The 17,490-nt window shown below is 36.0% G+C and overlaps 1 protein-coding gene across 1 annotated transcript in view; it reads left to right on the top strand.

Annotated features, from left to right (window-relative positions):
* LOC125241502 (dipeptidase 1-like) overlaps positions 1-17,490 on the top strand; it is a 449,138-nt gene that overhangs the window by 73,834 nt on the left and 357,814 nt on the right.

The raw sequence follows: 17,490 nt of genomic DNA, 5'->3' as shown, positions 1-17,490 counted from the left end.
TGCTATAACGTCCTTTACACCCATGATTTGATAGGGTCGTAAATGACAGTCTTAGATGATTTTTATACAAAGTCGGGGCGTAATTGTAACCGAAATGGTACTACAAATGTTGTGCTAAGTTTACAATTAAAAACTGGAAAAATGTATCAAAACGTATTTAATATGGCATAGAATAGCTACATTAGTTTAATGCAGTGTATTATTTATCTAAGCTATCTTAGCAACAAAAAAGAACAAGACTATTTTATATCCAGTTTTGTAATAAAGAAACAATATTTGCTTCAAAACTATCCTTAGACTTAGACTTTGGCAACAAATTCAAAGTTATTTTGTTTAGTATTCGCCGCTGTCTGAATAGTCAGTAGGTTACGCATTCAGCCTTTAACTCTAGCAGGGAAACGCTTTCGTAGTATTATTATACTGCGGCGAGATGTAGGCAATAAGAAAAACACTATGGTAATCAGGGTACGTAGTACGTACCCAAATGCACAAACGCTCACGATAATATCTATTTCGTAGCTATATATCTTTATCGCTCTTGCGTATTGCACCAGACTGCATTTTTGTCGGCGTCTGGCGTCGACGATTGCCATTCAGCTACGCCGCCAGTAAACTTTAACAGTTTTTTTTTTTAATTATAAATGGGCTTACTCTTGACCACAGACTAGCCAAAGGCAAAGACGTGGCCTACGATGGAGTGAGCTCGCCCAGAAGATGCCTGTTCACTCTTGATTTGAAGGTTGCCGGGTTATATGAACTCGGAAATATAGCCGCCGGCAAGGAATTCCACTCCTTAGTAGACTATACTAACATTTAGTGCGACAATAACAGGTGCGTTTCGCTAGCGAATGAGCGTTAGCGTTTGGTGACTTGGCTATGTACCCAGGTACTTAAAGCATTGACTATAATATTTCTAGGATTGAACTCATAATTAAGATTATTCTTATTTAACAGGTTTTAGACTAAATAACAATCTTCTGTTTTAAAATTATCAAAAATATGAATCAACATAGTAGGTAGTCTTGACTACAGTTACTATTATTTATTAGTTGGTCACAGTTTGTATACGCGTCCTAACTTGCGTTTATAAATAGGTACTTAACTCTTTAGTTATTCTTAGAACTTCTTTCTACTTTAGATTTAAAATTACTGTCGTATTAATATAGTCTACTGTTCACAGTTGCTGATTAAAGTTTACGTGATTACCATTAGTGTTTTTATATTTACTTAAACTACGAAAGCGTTTCCCTGCTAGAATTAAATACTGAATGCGTAACTTATCGAGACAGCGGCGAGTACTAAAATAATAACTTTCCAAAATATTAGATAGTTTTTAAGCAAATGTTGTTTCTTTATTGCAAAACTGGATATAAAATAGGCTTGTTCTTTGTCTTTGCTAAATATTTAGATAAATATACACTGTAACACTATTGTGGCTATTCTATGGCATATTAACTACGTTTTGATACATTTTTCAAGTTTCTCAATTGTAAACTAAGCTAAAAACAGTTGCCATTTGTACCATTCCGGTTACATTTACGCCCCGAATTTGTATAAAAATCATCTAAGACCGTCATTTACGACCCTATCAACTCTAATTGTTCAAAAAAATCGTGGGTGTAAAGGACGTTCACAGCATTTTGACGTGTCCTTTACAATCATCTAACTTCTAAACCGTTTAGATTATCACTACGGTTGCTACACTAGGTTAAGGATACTAAAAATCTACATATTTTTCTATATACGTCACAAATATAGGTCAAAAAACAAAAAAGATATAAACATTTTTCTAAAAAAAAAGTTGTTTTTTGCTTCTCCTGAAAACCTGCATTTTGTCCTTTACGCCAATTGAACCCAAAGGTATCGATATGTCTTTGGTATATTCTATCCTATACATACTTACATCAATACTGAAACATCTGTACTGAAAAACGTCGAACAATACACGTGCGAAAAGGAAATTCGTAACTCGTGTCGATTTAAAACACTCGCTTCTGTCGTGTTTTGATATATCGCCACTCGTTTCGAACTTCTTTTTTAGGGTTCCGTAGTCAACTAGGAACCCTTATAGTTTCGCCATGTCTGTCTGTCCGTCCGTCCGTCCGTCCGTCCGTCCGTCCGTCCGTCCGTCCGTCCGTCCGTCCGTCCGTCCGTCCGTCCGCGGATAATCTCAGTAACCGTTAGTACTAGAAAGCTGAAATTTGGTACCAATATGTATGTTAATCACGCCAACAAAGTGCAAAAATAAAAAATGGAAAAATATGTTTTATTAGGGTACCCCCCCCTACATGTAAAGTGGGGGCTGATATTTTTTTTCGTTCCAACCCCGACGTGTGATATATTGTTGGATAGGTATTTAAAAATGAATAAGGGTTTACTAAAATCGTTTTTTGATAATATTAATATTTTCGGAAATAATCGCTCCTAAATGAAAAAAAAGTGCGTCCCCCCCCTCTAACTTTTGAACCATATGTTAAAAAATATGAAAAAAATCACAAAAGTAGAACTTTATAAGTACTTTCTAGGAAAATTGTTTTGAACTTGATAGGTTCAGTAGTTTTTGAGAAAAATACGGTAAACTACGGAACCCTACACTGAGCGTGGTCCGACACGCTCTTGGCCGGTTTTTATTTACGCACTTGTATCGTACCTAATGTACTATTTAAGAAACGAAACTTCGGAGGGCCATCTGTACTGAAAAACGTCGTACGATACACGTACACAATACATATCATTTATTCGTGATAAACAAGATACAACACATATATAACCTAACCACAAAATTAAAAATTTGATAAAACCCCCGACTGCGACATAGTAGACCGATTTTCATGAAACATGGCTAAGAACACTCCCGACTAACTCAGCTTTCACGCCGTGTCTTGCGTGGGCGACGGTCGCGCGACCGTCGCCGTCGCGTGTCATACTTCCATATCGATAAGGTTTGATTTCGTATGCGTCGCATCGCCGTCGCGCGACCATCGCGCGACCGTCGCCCACGCAAGCCACGGCGTCAAACAAAAAAACTAAATCAAAATCGGTTGATCCGTTCGGGAGCTACGATGCCACAGACAGACACACACACACAGACAGACAGAGAGACAGACATAGACACAGACATTCAAAAGTTAACGAAAAAAAAAGAAAAAACACATATCGATAAAATTTAATAGTTTGCCTCAGCGTAATGCTAACCACAGGGTAAGCGCTGATCTTCCGGCGAGACCATTATTTGTGTGCCACGGACGCACTATTAGAACTTCTCTTTTTCGCACTTGTATCGTAATGTACTATTTCTCAAACATGCAATGAAATATTAAAATGGGCTGGGAAGTACAGCAACAACTCGAGAGGTGTAAAGGGATTTCATATTATTTTTCAGGCCTAGGCCTGCAAAGTAACTTTTTTTTATAAAATATTGTCCTTTAGAGCATTTTTTTTTTATTTCATTGCCCTATACATGCCTCGGCGTGAAAACGGATTCCCGGCCTCGCATCCCTATCCCTATATACACACTTGGCCGGAAATCCTCATTTTCCCGGCCTCTGATGTAATGTACTATTATAACAGCCCAGTGTGGGAGCGCCATAAACTAGCCCTTATTACCGCCCAACAAACACCCTGTATCTATACTACTAAAGTTCATAACAGCGAGTGTGCTTCTTTTGTTCCTACAAAACATCTTAAGTACCCGTTTCAGCAACTGTTCTTTAAGACATATAGCTTTGGTAATAGAGTTCTTATTCCGTCGTTATCGTAATCTCACTTGATATCTTTTGAAGCAACTTTATTAGTTGCACGTAGCCGGACGATATATTACTCTTTGGTAAGTTCGAGAAGTTTTAATTTAAAAGGTCGTAAGCGACGATGATTTTTATACATCTTAAGTCTTTTTGTCATTGGGTTTTGTTGGAGTAAAGTCGTCTTGCTACAGTACGGGCACAGTATAAAGCAGTAATAACTTTTTCTTCACATTTGCTGTTTAAAGGTCTCATTGCGTCTACGTGTACTGAAGAGTAATGTACTATTTTATTCCCAAGGGAATAATGGATTTAGTTTTAAAAATTAATACAATCCGTACAATACTTCAGGCAAAGGATGTTTCAATCAGCCAAGAATTTTTTTGCACAACTAAAATTTGACTATTAAGCTATAAAAATATTATACGGTATGAAAAATGCATTTTATTTCTGTTTTACAATTATTTCAGTGTGTTTTACATTTATTTTGTAAATTTTACGTAGATAAATCGTTATAATTAGCAACCTGGCAGGAAATTGTGACGGCCATCTCGATTTGTGCTTTGACCGCGTTGCCATAGCAAGGGGCAGTACAACAGAAAATTTTATGAGAAAATGTTGACAAATATTTTGACGGACATGTAAAATGAGTTCAATTGTACATGCTTCTTTGAACATTGCAATAAATTGTGTTCAAAAAGCGTTTGTAATCAAGAACAATGGATTTATATGAAGAATCCGATATACGTCAAAATAGACTACTGGTCGCAGCGGCACCGCCATTCATTGAAGGATTTGCCTTATGACTTTATTCCTCTGTGTTTTCCTCTCAAATGTGATGAAAAATATTGTGTGTAACTCAGGAGGTAAGGATTTTGTAAACTCGTGTCTATAACTCTCTCCAGCGGGCTAGCCAGCTACTGCGGCTGTCGCGAATTATAACACTCGTTGACAAAATCCCCCTTACCTCCCTTGTTGCACAATCTCTCATTTTAACAAACGTACGCCGCGCGCGGAGCACACAAGCGCGTCGTGTACGTACGCAACACATGCAAGCGGATTTGGATAAACGTGGATAAGAATAATTAAATATGCATAATGATATTTTTTAACCCCCGACGCAAAAACGAAGGGGTGTTATAAGTTTGACGTGTCTGTCTGTCTGTCTGTCCGTCTGTCTGTCTGTCTGTCTGTCTGTATGTCTGTCTGTCTGTCTGTCTGTCTGTTTGTCTGTCTGTCTGTGTGTGTGTCTGTCTGTGGCATCGTATCTCCCGAACGGATGAACCGATTTAGATTTAGTTTTTTTTGTCTGAAAGCTGAGTTAGTCGGGAGTGTTCTTAGCCATGATTCATGAAAATCGGTCCACTATGTCGCAGTCGGGGGTTTTTTCAAAATTTTAATTTTGTGGGTAGGTTATTGTGTTTTCTGACTGTTATAATATGGTGTTATTTTACTAATACTTATAGTTAATATTACTAAATAACAAATCTTACTTTGGACGATGTCGAGTAACATATAAAAACATATAAAAAAAAATGTACTTAGCTCTTATTTTGCTTAACTTAAGTGAATTAGCATATTACTTTTTTATTCCATTGCTGTACTCTTTTTGTGTTATGGTAATAAACGTATTTTTATTTTATTTTTTTATTTTTTAATATATAGTAATTTTGTTCAACTACGTGTTTCCGAACGCAATAGGTACTTTTCGCGTCGCCGCTACCGGGGAGTAACTACTGAGTCGTCCTTATACTGTGGTACGGGGTTATATATAATATTATCATTGTATGCGTCTTAGGAAGTTTGTAAACATCTTTGGTCGGTATAGAGCATAGAGGAATAAGTACCTAAGGGGAGAGTTGTAACTCCATACATCAGTAAAAGCAGGTTATTTGTATAGGCATAGCTAAGTGACATCTAGCGACAATCACGCGTCAATTAGCGTAAATTATCAGTACTGCTATTTGTCAATAGGTGTCGCGACGAACGAAAGTCTAATGCTCACCAATTTTTAGATAATATTATATTACAATAGTATTAATCAGTATTCTGTTTTCAATTCCTTCTGCTTGTAATATAAGTTGTAAACTGTTCTAATATTAAATTTTTGGCAGACGAGACACAGTTGCCACCTAGTATCGAGTAGTGGTACTGATAATTCACGCTATTTGACGCGTGTTTGTCGCTAGATGTCACTTAACTATGCCTATGCCTATACAAATAACCCGCATTTAAACTCTTCCCTTATTTATTCCTCTATGGTATAGAGGTATTTAGGTACCCGTGAATGGTCAGGTGGGGTTGATATTAACTAAGGGTAAGGGTTTTGTATTTGTGGGTTATAAATTAACCTAACTGTACAGTTGGTTACTTTGAACCTATAGGGTTGGAGTCCGTCTAATGAAACAGTGTTGAAAACAAACTTCGTCAAAGTTTAGCTTAGCATTTGAACTGACTATCCTTGACTGTCTGTCTGTCTGTCTGTATGTGTGTGTGTCTGTCTGTGTCATTGTAGCTCCCGAACGGATGAACCGATTTAGATTCCGTTTTTTTTTCTGGAAGCCGAGTTGGTCGGGAGTGTTCTTAGCTATGTTTCATGAAAATCGGTTCACTATGTCGCGGTCAGGGTTTTTTTTCAAAATTTTAATTTTATGGTTAGGTTATACAGTAGTTAGTTGACTGGGCACAATCAAATACATTTTCACCACACCAGTTGGTAAAGGCTTTCTTTGCTATTCGAAAACAGATAGCAAAATTGCATTTATCCACAAGGGGGCCAAGTTATTTCATACAAATTTTAACTCGATGTCTTAATCTGGCGGCTACATTTTACCTATTAATGATGATTTTGAATCATAAATATTGAATAAATTGATGGATTTGATTTAGTTTGATGTTTTATAGTCAGTATTTTGTACGTGTTGGTGTGGTGAAAATTTTTGTGTTTCTCTCGGTGGCAAAGTTTGTTTAACCTTCGTGCCTTGATACCCTTAGCCGCGTAAGCTGAGGAGCCGCCGTCTAGTGGTAAAGGTTCGATTCCCGGCTCGGCCACCAGTGGGCCTCGTCGTTTTTGTCTTTCGTGTATGATATCTATTTCAGTTTATGATTTATATATAGTAGTGTATTATATATAAAATATTTAATAAAATAATTTGATTTGTTCCCTAGTAAAATAAACCGTTAGCATAGAACTACAAATTTAAATAAGTGTCATGCAGTTATTGTAATATTACATAATAGGATTAATTCAATTAATTGTACTGCAGCAGCATACAAATTTATCTCTAATAATATTTCCATAATTCAATGTTAATTGAGCTGTTTACATAAAGCTATTTAATTTATTTAAGCTTATTAACATTATTTAATGTAGACTTATATTGACCGGGATATAGACCGTGATTACCTTTTTGGTATCCCGGTCAATATAAGTCTAATGAAAATAACCGTGAATCATTCAAAACTCTTATTATTGAATGTGTATTTAGAAAATTATCTGAATTTTGATTTAATTTAATAACCTAACCGCAAAATTAAAATTTACAAAACCCCGACCGCGACATAGTGGACCGATTTTCATGAAACATGGCTAAGAACACTATGTTTAGAGAACTTTATTGCCTGTACATAAATGTGTGTAAGTACATTATTTTTATTTTCTTATTATTATTTTCAAACAAACAAATTACACAGTATTACAGTGAGAAACTTTATACTCATATCTCATATCATATCTTTGGCACTTTGTACTCACAGCTGTGTTGTTGACTGTACTGAATCTACTTCATGACTGATGGTCCTAACGTCACTCCTTATCCACTCATTTGTCTTATAATTACTCGCTACACGCACAAGAACAGTGACATGAAAAGCTGAGTAGGACGTCACACTGACACGACCGCAAAGAACACGCCAAATTAAACAATGTAGGGGGTTATCTTCAAGACAAAACTAAACATATTTTTTCTCTGTTTCAACCTATAGGTGTAATCTTTATATATACGCAAATACGACGGGGTGTTATAAGTTTGACGTAGCTGTGTGTGTGTCTGTCTGTTTGTCTGTTTGTCTGTCTGTCTGTCTGTCTGTCTGTCTGTCTGTCTGTCTGTCTGTGTGTGTGTGTGTCTGTGGCATCGTAGCTCTCGAACGGATGAACCGATTTTGATTTGTTTTTTTTGTCTGAAAGCTGAGTTAGTCGGGAGTTTCATAAAAATCGGTCCACTATGTCGCGGTCGGGGGTTTTTCAAAATTTTAATTTTGTCACACTTATACTTTGACAGTAGTAGGTAATTCTATATGTAGCGAAAATTAAAATGTGGTTCTCCTCCAAATAACATTACAAAATGCTACAGATATTGTATCAACCGACTGAAACGAACAGTATAATTGTTAGGAAATTATGCAGCGTCGACTAAGGACACTAACGCCGTGGCTTGCGTGGGCGACGGTCGCGCGATGGTCGCGCGACGGCGATGCGACGCATACGAAATCAAACCTTATCGATATGGAAGTATGAGACGCGACGGCGACGGTCGCGCGACGGCGATGCGACGCATACGAAATCAAACCTTATCAATATGGAAGCATGAGACGCGACGGCGACGGTCGCGTGACCGTCGCCCACGCAAGACACGGCGTAACTAGTATCAGCATCAATTGTTTTAGACCCAGAGCCCAGGCCCGCCAGACCTTCCTCAAATTCTCAAGGATGAAACTTTGGGACAATGTAGAGTTCATATCGGCGGTTAATGTGTGCATATTTTCTAGTTCGGCCCATCGGCCAATTTTTTGCTATCAAGTGATGAAGGTGAAAAAAAAAAAGTGCTTACTTTCCTTAAATTCTCAAGGCTGATTTTTATATATGTGTTAGAGCACGTTGTTAGAAATTGGTTATCATCAATGCCAGACCGTTTCCGCCGGCCATAACTTTTACCAGACGCGACAAAGTTGGCAAAAAACGACTCTAACTTACCTCATTTTCTCAAGCCTGATTTTGATATATGATACGCAGGGACCTATAACTAGACCGTTTGTAAGCAGCCAGACCAATGGGATGGACCCAACCATCCGCCAGACCGACTTAAAGTTTCGATATGAGCATTAGTAGAATTGAAATATTCCGGGTCTATAAAAGCTAAAAACTTGAATTTTCTACATTAAGCTACGTGTATATTGTATACTTGACGTAATAAACGACTTTCAAAAATTTTACTTCTAAGGAAATAAAAAAATGAAAGTTTATATGTGGTGCAAGATTAATTTTAAGCTATGAATTTTATTTACACTGCGTAAGTACATGTGTATTTTATTATAAATATAACTTTTACCAGACGCGACAAAGTTGGCAAAAAACGATTCTAACTTACCTCATTTTCTCAAGCCTGATTTTGGTATATGATACGCAGGGACCTGTAACCAGACCGTTTGTAAGCAGCCAGACCAATCGGATGGACCCAACCATCCGCCAGACCGACTTAAAGTTTCGATATGAGCATTAGTAGAATTGAAATATTCTGGGTCTATAAAAGCTAAAAACTTGAATTTTCTACATTAAGCTACGTGTATATTGTATACTTGACGTAATAAGCGACTTTCAAAAATTTTACTTCTAAGGAAATAAAAAAATGAAAGTTTATATGTGGTGCAAGATTAATTTTAAGCTATGAATTTTATTTACACTGCGTAAGTACATGTGTATTTTATTATAAATATAACTTTTACCAGACGCGACAAAGTTGGCAAAAAACGACTCTAACTTACCTCATTTTCTCAAGCCTGATTTTGATATATGATACGCAGGGACCTGTAACCAGACCATTTGTAAGCAGCCAGACCAATCGGATGGACCCAACCATCCGCCAGACCGACTTAAAGTTTCGATATGAGCATTAGTAGAATTGAAATATTCCGGGTCTATAAAAGCTATAAACTTGAATTTTCTACATTAAGCTACGTGTATATTGTATACTTGACGTAATAAGCGACTTTCAAAAATTTTACTTCTAAGGAAATAAAAAAATGAAAGTTTATATGTGGTGCAAGATTAATTTTAAGCTATGAATTTTATTTACACTGCGTAAGTACATGTGTATTTTATTATAAATATAACTTTTACCAGACGCGACAAAGTTGGCAAAAAACGATTCTAACTTACCTCATTTTCTCAAGCCTGATTTTGGTATATGATACGCAGGGACCTGTAACCAGACCGTTTGTAAGCAGCCAGACCAATCGGATGGACCCAACCATCCGCCAGACCGACTTAAAGTTTCGATATGAGCATTAGTAGAATTGAAATATTCCGGGTCTATAAAAGCTAAAAACTAGAATTTTCTACATTAAGCTACGTGTATATTGTATACTTGACGTAATAAGCGACTTTCAAAAATTTTACTTCTAAGGAAATAAAAAAATGAAAGTTTATATGTAGTGCAAGATTAATTTTAAGCTATGAATTTTATTTACACTGCGTAAGTACATGTGTATTTTATTATAAATATAACTTTTACCAGACGCGACAAAGTTGGCAAAAAACGACTCTAACTTACCTCATTTTCTCAAGCCTGATTTTGATATATGATACGCAGGGACCCGTAACTAGACCATTTGTAAGCGTGTCCCTGCGTATCATATATCAAAATCAGGCTTGAGAAAATGAGGTAAGTTAGAGTCGTTTTTTGCCAACTTTGTCGCGTCTGGTAAAAGTTATATTTATAATAAAATACACATGTACTCACGCAGTGTAAATAAAATTCATAGCTTAAAATTAATCTTGCACCACATATAAACTTTAATTTTTTTATTACCTTAGAAGTAAAATTTTTGAAAGTCGCTTATTACGTCAAGTATACAATATACACGTAGCTTAATGTAGAAAATTCAAGTTTTTAGCTTTTATAGACCCGGAATATTTCAATTCTACTAATGCTCATATCGAAACTTTAAGACGATACGATACCCCTCATTTCTCCATACAAACGCTCTCGCCTGTTTCCTCTCTGGTTTTTGAAGCTAGATCAATGGTTTTTTCAACACAGGTTTTTATTATCAATATCTGTGTCGGACCGTTTTGCTTTTTTTGATATTTTTGTTTTAAAAGGAATTAGAGCCTCTCAAAGTTGGCAAAAACGGCTTAATTGAATTTGCCAGAAAGAAAGGAGTGGTATTCAAAACTGAGACCAATTATCCAAAAAAACGAAACGGTCCGACACAGATAATTTCCTTGTCATTCTGATTTCCAAATTTCGTAACGATTGGTTAAGTTTTGGAGGAGGAAACAGTCGAGAGCGGAACCTCGATTTTTGCGGGTTTTACGCGGGATTTCGCGCCTGAGCTGCAGTTGTCCCTATCGCACCAAATTTAGGGGCGGGGCTAAGTTTTTAAATACGTACACTAAAATAAAGTGATGGGTAATACTCGACATCTAATGTCGATAATCTAGTGATGTGAAAAGTTATCGATATACTACGTCGAAATATCGACATACCGTGTTTGACGAACTTTTTAGTTAGAAATACGTATATATTCTGTGGAAATACTAAGTCCATATTTTTATAAGTATAGGTACGTAACAATTACATACAGGTATAGGTTTATTTTATACATGCATAACTTTTCTCGTCATTGGTTTACTAGTATCAATTATAAAGTTATGTTGTATTTTACGATAGATTCCACGAATATTAGGCAACTTGGCCAAAAATTTGGTATTCGGTCATCATTGCTTATTTATTACTATTCTGCCCAACACCAATTAGGTAAGTAGTTATATTATATGTACTTATTTACATACAATAAAAACAAACATAATATTAATGATATAATTCATGTTTAAAAATATTTAAAAAAACGATGGGCCTTATTTAGTAATACACAGTTTGTTCAGGTAGGTACCTGTACCTGCTCTTAATAAGGCCCAGTCCTTGTATTTCTTCTAAGTTTCATCAGTCATACCGTTTTGTACATTTTCTTCGCAGACATATAATCAAAAAATGCCCTAAATAGTTACTACTCTAAATAAGGCCCATCGCTCACTTCTTAAGTTTTATAACTTGGTGTAAACATTGTGTTCATGAATTCAATCATCAATTTTTGTAATAAGTATTTATACTACGGTCTGTTGTCTAAAACACATTTATTCAGGACTATGCATTTAGGTTATGGTGCTCTAAATTTAGAGGGTCCGAGTCCTAGCAAGTGGTGTATTAAGGTCAATGCAGACAACATTGGCATACTTTATTTCATACTATATAGTTTAAATGGATAAAATTAGGTGTGAAATAAAACTATAGAAACGGATTAAATCGTATATAATGAATTTACAATTCATCCCGACGTTTCGAACACTTTACAGCGCTCGTGGTCAACGGGTGACTGAGGAAAAATTACAATGTGCAAAAGCTACCTACATTTACGAAATATTAACGAACCATGACTATAAATAAAATAGATTTCTAAGGCAGGTTCACACACTATTAATAAAGCTTTACCATTACTATGTTACAAAAAAAAAGCAATCAATTAATCTACACAAAATTTACAAAAACAAACTGCAAATGTCCAACACCATACAACCGAACACAAATGCCTCACAGTCTTCGTCGTGCTTGTTCCATTATCAGATGAACTACTGGATCCTAAGCCGGTGGTAAAGTAAAGCCATCTTCTCTATTAAAGTTTGGATATTTCTTGATCTCAATGGCCTCGCGCAACATTCTGGGTATATACCGCTTCTCCTTAGCAAGAAACAGAGGCTTATCAAACTTTATAGCATGATTTACTTTATCCATGACATGTTCAGAGACTGCAGACTTTTGCCGACGGTGCTTGACATCCGCTATGTGTTCCTTCACCCGTGTGGAAATACTTCGTTTTGTCTGCCCCACATACGACTCTCTATACGCGATTTAATCCGTTTCCATAGTTTTATTTTATGAGTAACTATCGCGGTAACCGAAGACAACATTAAAATTAGGTAGTTAATTAAAGTAGTTTGGAGTTACCTGCTGTCCTACGGGATAAATATTATAATATACATATCCATATATTTTTATTCTTTTCCTTCCGGCGACCGGAAGGACGTATTGACAAACACTTTCAGCTTGTGTGTCAGTTCCTTTGTCACCCATGTTTCACAACTAAAGAGTAAGACGAAATTGACGATAGATAAATTTTACAAATAGTGAACAAGTGAAGATGCTCTAACTGAAACAATTACTTTTCATATTAATAATGTTTACCATTACACACAGAGCACAATCTCATCGGTAAATATTGTCAATTTTACTTTATTTCGACGTGCTTTTTTCATAGCGCTCTTGAATAATACGATTTGTATTTGTAAAGAAAATATCTCCTAGATACATACTATCAATTGTGTCGCTTAGTTTCAAACTTGGGTACTTAAATCCATTCTGCTTTAAGATTGAATATATACAAAATATATATTAACCTTATAGCAGAATGGATTTATCTAGGTTTGAAGTTAAGCGACACAATTACGCTTAATTCGGTATGTAAGAAATACCTTAATTTTTGTTAACTTACTGATGGGCCTTATTTCATACATGCAGCAATTTGGGTCCATGTGCACCTACTTAATGCACAATTGCACATGGACCCAAATTTTTGACCCATTTACACTTATCTAATTATAAAATTTACATAACATTTCGAGACTTTTAGCCGGGCCTTATTTGTATGTAGATTACAGATCCCTTAGTTGGTAGATGAAATGAGTGTTATCTACGTTTTAATTCTATGGTAACAGAAATGCTGATATCTAAGAGTATCAATAAGTTCTAAATAATAAAAATATCAAAAGTATCTATACGTTTAAGTACCGATACCTAGGTTTAAATTTAGCTGGCAAATTAGTTAAGCATTTTTATGGTTGGTCTTGTTCTGTGCTAAGCCTTGTATTTCTAATGCTAGATAGGTAATATGTATACCTACAGCCCTAGAAAATTATAAATATAAGATGGATATGTAGCTTTCCATCTGAAAAAAGGTCCTTATGCTGCATATGCAATAAGATTTTGTTTGGCAGATTTTTTGTTAGAATTCTGCTAAAAAGTTCTAATTACGTACACTCTTGGAACATAATCTGGTGTCTGGTAAGTATAATAGGTACCAAATTGTCCTAGTTAAATTTTCCTACGCTGTCATTTCTGTCAAACATGACATGTGCAAAAAATAATGAATAAGATTCACATAAACTTTTGGTAGGTAGATACTGTCAACCGATTATATAGAATCCTAGGCCACTCTAGAACCCTGTCGTATTGACACCGTGCTTTATTTGCTATAGAAGTCAGTTTTACTTTTACTGTGAAGTCTGTGAAAGAGGTCTACAGTGGCCTATGACATAGGATTCAGATTGGTTGACTGTACGTACCTACTCCTATAATATGGCTTCTCTTTGACATCGAAAAGATTTTAGCTTTTTACATACCGAATAACTTTATTTCGCTAACATGATTTCTTTTAAGATAATCACATTATGTATAAGATAAGGAACTGTTTTTACAATACTTAAAACATTACAAATTTGCATTTTAGCACAGAATATATAATAGTACAAGTACAGAAGGCTCACTCCTTTGATGTTCACAAAACGCCGCCATTCTAAATTATTACCTACATTAACAAACGGACCGCACGCGTGCACCCGACATTGAATTCTATTGCGCCGCGCGAAGGTCGTTGCCACTGAATGGGCCGCGAACTCGCGGCCGCCGGCATGTACTTGTAGCGCGGCGAAAGGATCGTGGAGTGAGCCGCCCCTGATTTTAGTCAAATCAGTACACACTTCACGGAGTCCAAAACATTACGCATCAGAAGTCCGAAACTAGAGAAATATAGAGAGCGCTCGAGCGCGAGTAGCTACTTGCGCCGGCGGCGGACGCGGCTGTGTGCGTGCGCCGCGCGCACGCACACAGGGCCTCTCTGTGGGTTCCACCCCCGTCAGCGCGACGGCGATAAAGACTTAAAAATCTCAAATTTGAATTCGTGCTTCGGTATCGTATCCTCTTAAGTCGGTCTGGCGGATGGTTGGGTCCATCCGATTGGTCTGGCTGCTTACAAACGGTCTAGTTATAGGTCCCTGCGTATCATATATCAAAATCAGGCTTGAGAAAATGAGGTAAGTTAGAGTAGTTTTTTGCCAACTTTGTCGCGTCTGGTAAAAGTTATATTTATAATAAAATACACATGTACTTACGCAGTGTAAATAAAATTCATAGCTAAAATTAATCTTGCACCACATATAAACTTTCATTTTTTTATTTCCTTAGAAGTAAAATTTTTGAAAGTCGCTTATTACGTCAAGTATACAATATACACGTAGCTTAATGTAGAAAATTCAAGTTTTTAGCTTTTATAGACCCGGAATATTTCAATTCTACTAATGCTCATATCGAAACTTTAAGTCGGTCTGGCGGATGGTTGGGTCCATCCGATTGGTCTGGCTGCTTACAAACGGTCTAGTTATAGGTCCCTGCGTATCATATATCAAAATCAGGCTTGAGAAAATGAGGTAAGTTAGAGTCGTTTTTTGCCAACTTTGTCGCGTCTGGTAAAAGTTATGGCCGGCGGAAACGGTCTGGCATTGATGATAACCAATTTCTAACAACGTGCTCTAACACATATATAAAAATCAGCCTTGAGAATTTAAGGAAAGTAAGCACTTTTTTTTTTCACCTTCATCACTTGATAGCAAAAAATTGGCCGATGGGCCGAACTAGAAAATATGCACACATTAAACGCCGATGTGAACTCTACATTGTCCAAAAGTTTCATCCTTGAGAATTTGAGGAAGGTCTGGCGGGCCTGGGCTCTTGATCTATTTGAGACAACACGGATGCACGATAAATATGACCGTCCACTTATTGTCCCAGATTTGTAAGAACCTCTTTTTGACACATGACAGCGACCACAAACCACAAAACGTAAACTCGAGCAAGCTAATGAAACTTTAAATAATATCCTTTAATAATATTTAAAAAAATCAAGTACGCTTACTTTAAACATAATATAACACATGTTACCTACATTTTTGCGGATCTTCGTTAGTGAGTATTTTACGATATTAATTTATCACACAGGATTTACTTATTATGTCATTTATCATTCATTTTTATTTTGAAACTAGTGCCGTGGCAGAGTCTGTCATTTCGATTCAAATGACATTTCACTAAGTTCATAGAAATCGTATATTTGTTTAAACACCTCCTTGTACATAGGGCCTAATCGATTCAAACAATTCGAAATTAATCGTTAGATTTGGCAAACGATACGTCTTAGCCACATCGCAACATACTTTAAAACAAATGTGTCAAAAATGTGAACTTACAAATCTGGGACAATAGACAAAATTAATGTATACATTATTTGGACCACTTTGTCCGTGCAGATATTTTGATTGCTGGGGTTCGACCCCTCATTTGTGCGTCGCCTAACATCCGTATCGCTTTATACTCCCGCCATGGCGGCTGATGTTTTTCACATACACAATTCAATAGCTGAAGCGTTTTTAAATTTTTAGGGTTCCGTGGTCAACTAGGAACACTTATAGTAGCGTGCTGTCTGTCCGTCCGCGGATAATCTCACTAGAAAGCTGAAATTTGTTACCAATACGTGCATCAGTCACGCCGACAAAGTAGTAGATTAAAAAGTGAAAAAAAAAATGTTTTATTAGGGTACCCCTAAGAGTAAAGTGGGGAGTGATTATTTTTTTCATTTCAACCCTAACGTGTCATAAATTGTTGGATACGTATTTAAAAATGAATAGGGGTTTACGAAAATCATTCTTTGATATTGTTATCGGAAATAATCGCTCCAAAAAAAAATGTATCTTCCCCCTGTCGTACTTTTGAACCATAACTTTAAAAAATATGAAAAACATCAAAGTTAGAACTTTATAAAGATTTTATAGGAAAATTATTTTAAACTTGATAGGTTGAACAGTTTTTGAAAAAAATACGCGTAATTACGGAACCTTAACACTTTTACTACTTTGGCCTTATAGAAATTTAGTTCCTAAATAATTTATAGTAGTGTTTAGTGTGTACATATCTTTAAATGCGTTACCTGCATGCCTGTTAAGAATTGAATCGATAAGAATCGAATTATTTTGAAGTCTGGCAAAGGATTGTTGTTTCACAGTATTTAGGTAATTATAATTTTATAATCTGTAATTCTGTACATGCAAATTGACCATGGTTTAATAAATAAATAGTATAATACTTTTTGCTTTGTTTTACATCAAAAACGCGTGGTTAAAATAATTAAAATATTTCGGGTTATCCAGGCCCATGGTGTATAATGTCTCTCATGACTTGGACTCCAAGATGGCGGTTTTAGCGGAATTTCCGCGCACGTTGACGCCTGCAATTATCATTGTGTAGTGTTTAACGTTTGTTCGTATAGGAAGGACAATCAAGCCTCATTATTGATGGTTAAAGTTTAAAATTAGACAATACAGGCATAAATTGTTGGTTAAAACTTATTAGACAATACAGTATATATACACGGTGTAACATGAGGAAACCGAATAATTTTAACAGCGTATTCCTCATCATAAGCCATAATAAACTTTTCTGGATTTCACCTAGGTACTTTCAGAGTTATAAGCATTTACAAAAATAACAATTATTTATTATTTCTCAGAACAAAACGCTAATTTGATGGCGATGATGCCGTTATCCGACATAATGTAACTATCCTCGTTGAAAGATGTCAAAAAATAACA

This window comes from Leguminivora glycinivorella, chromosome Z (genome assembly GCF_023078275.1).
Source record: "Leguminivora glycinivorella isolate SPB_JAAS2020 chromosome Z, LegGlyc_1.1, whole genome shotgun sequence".
Lineage (NCBI taxonomy): Eukaryota > Metazoa > Arthropoda > Insecta > Lepidoptera > Tortricidae > Leguminivora > Leguminivora glycinivorella.
The sequence above is the reverse complement of the archived record's forward strand: the minus strand, read 5'-3'. Positions and strand labels throughout refer to the sequence as shown.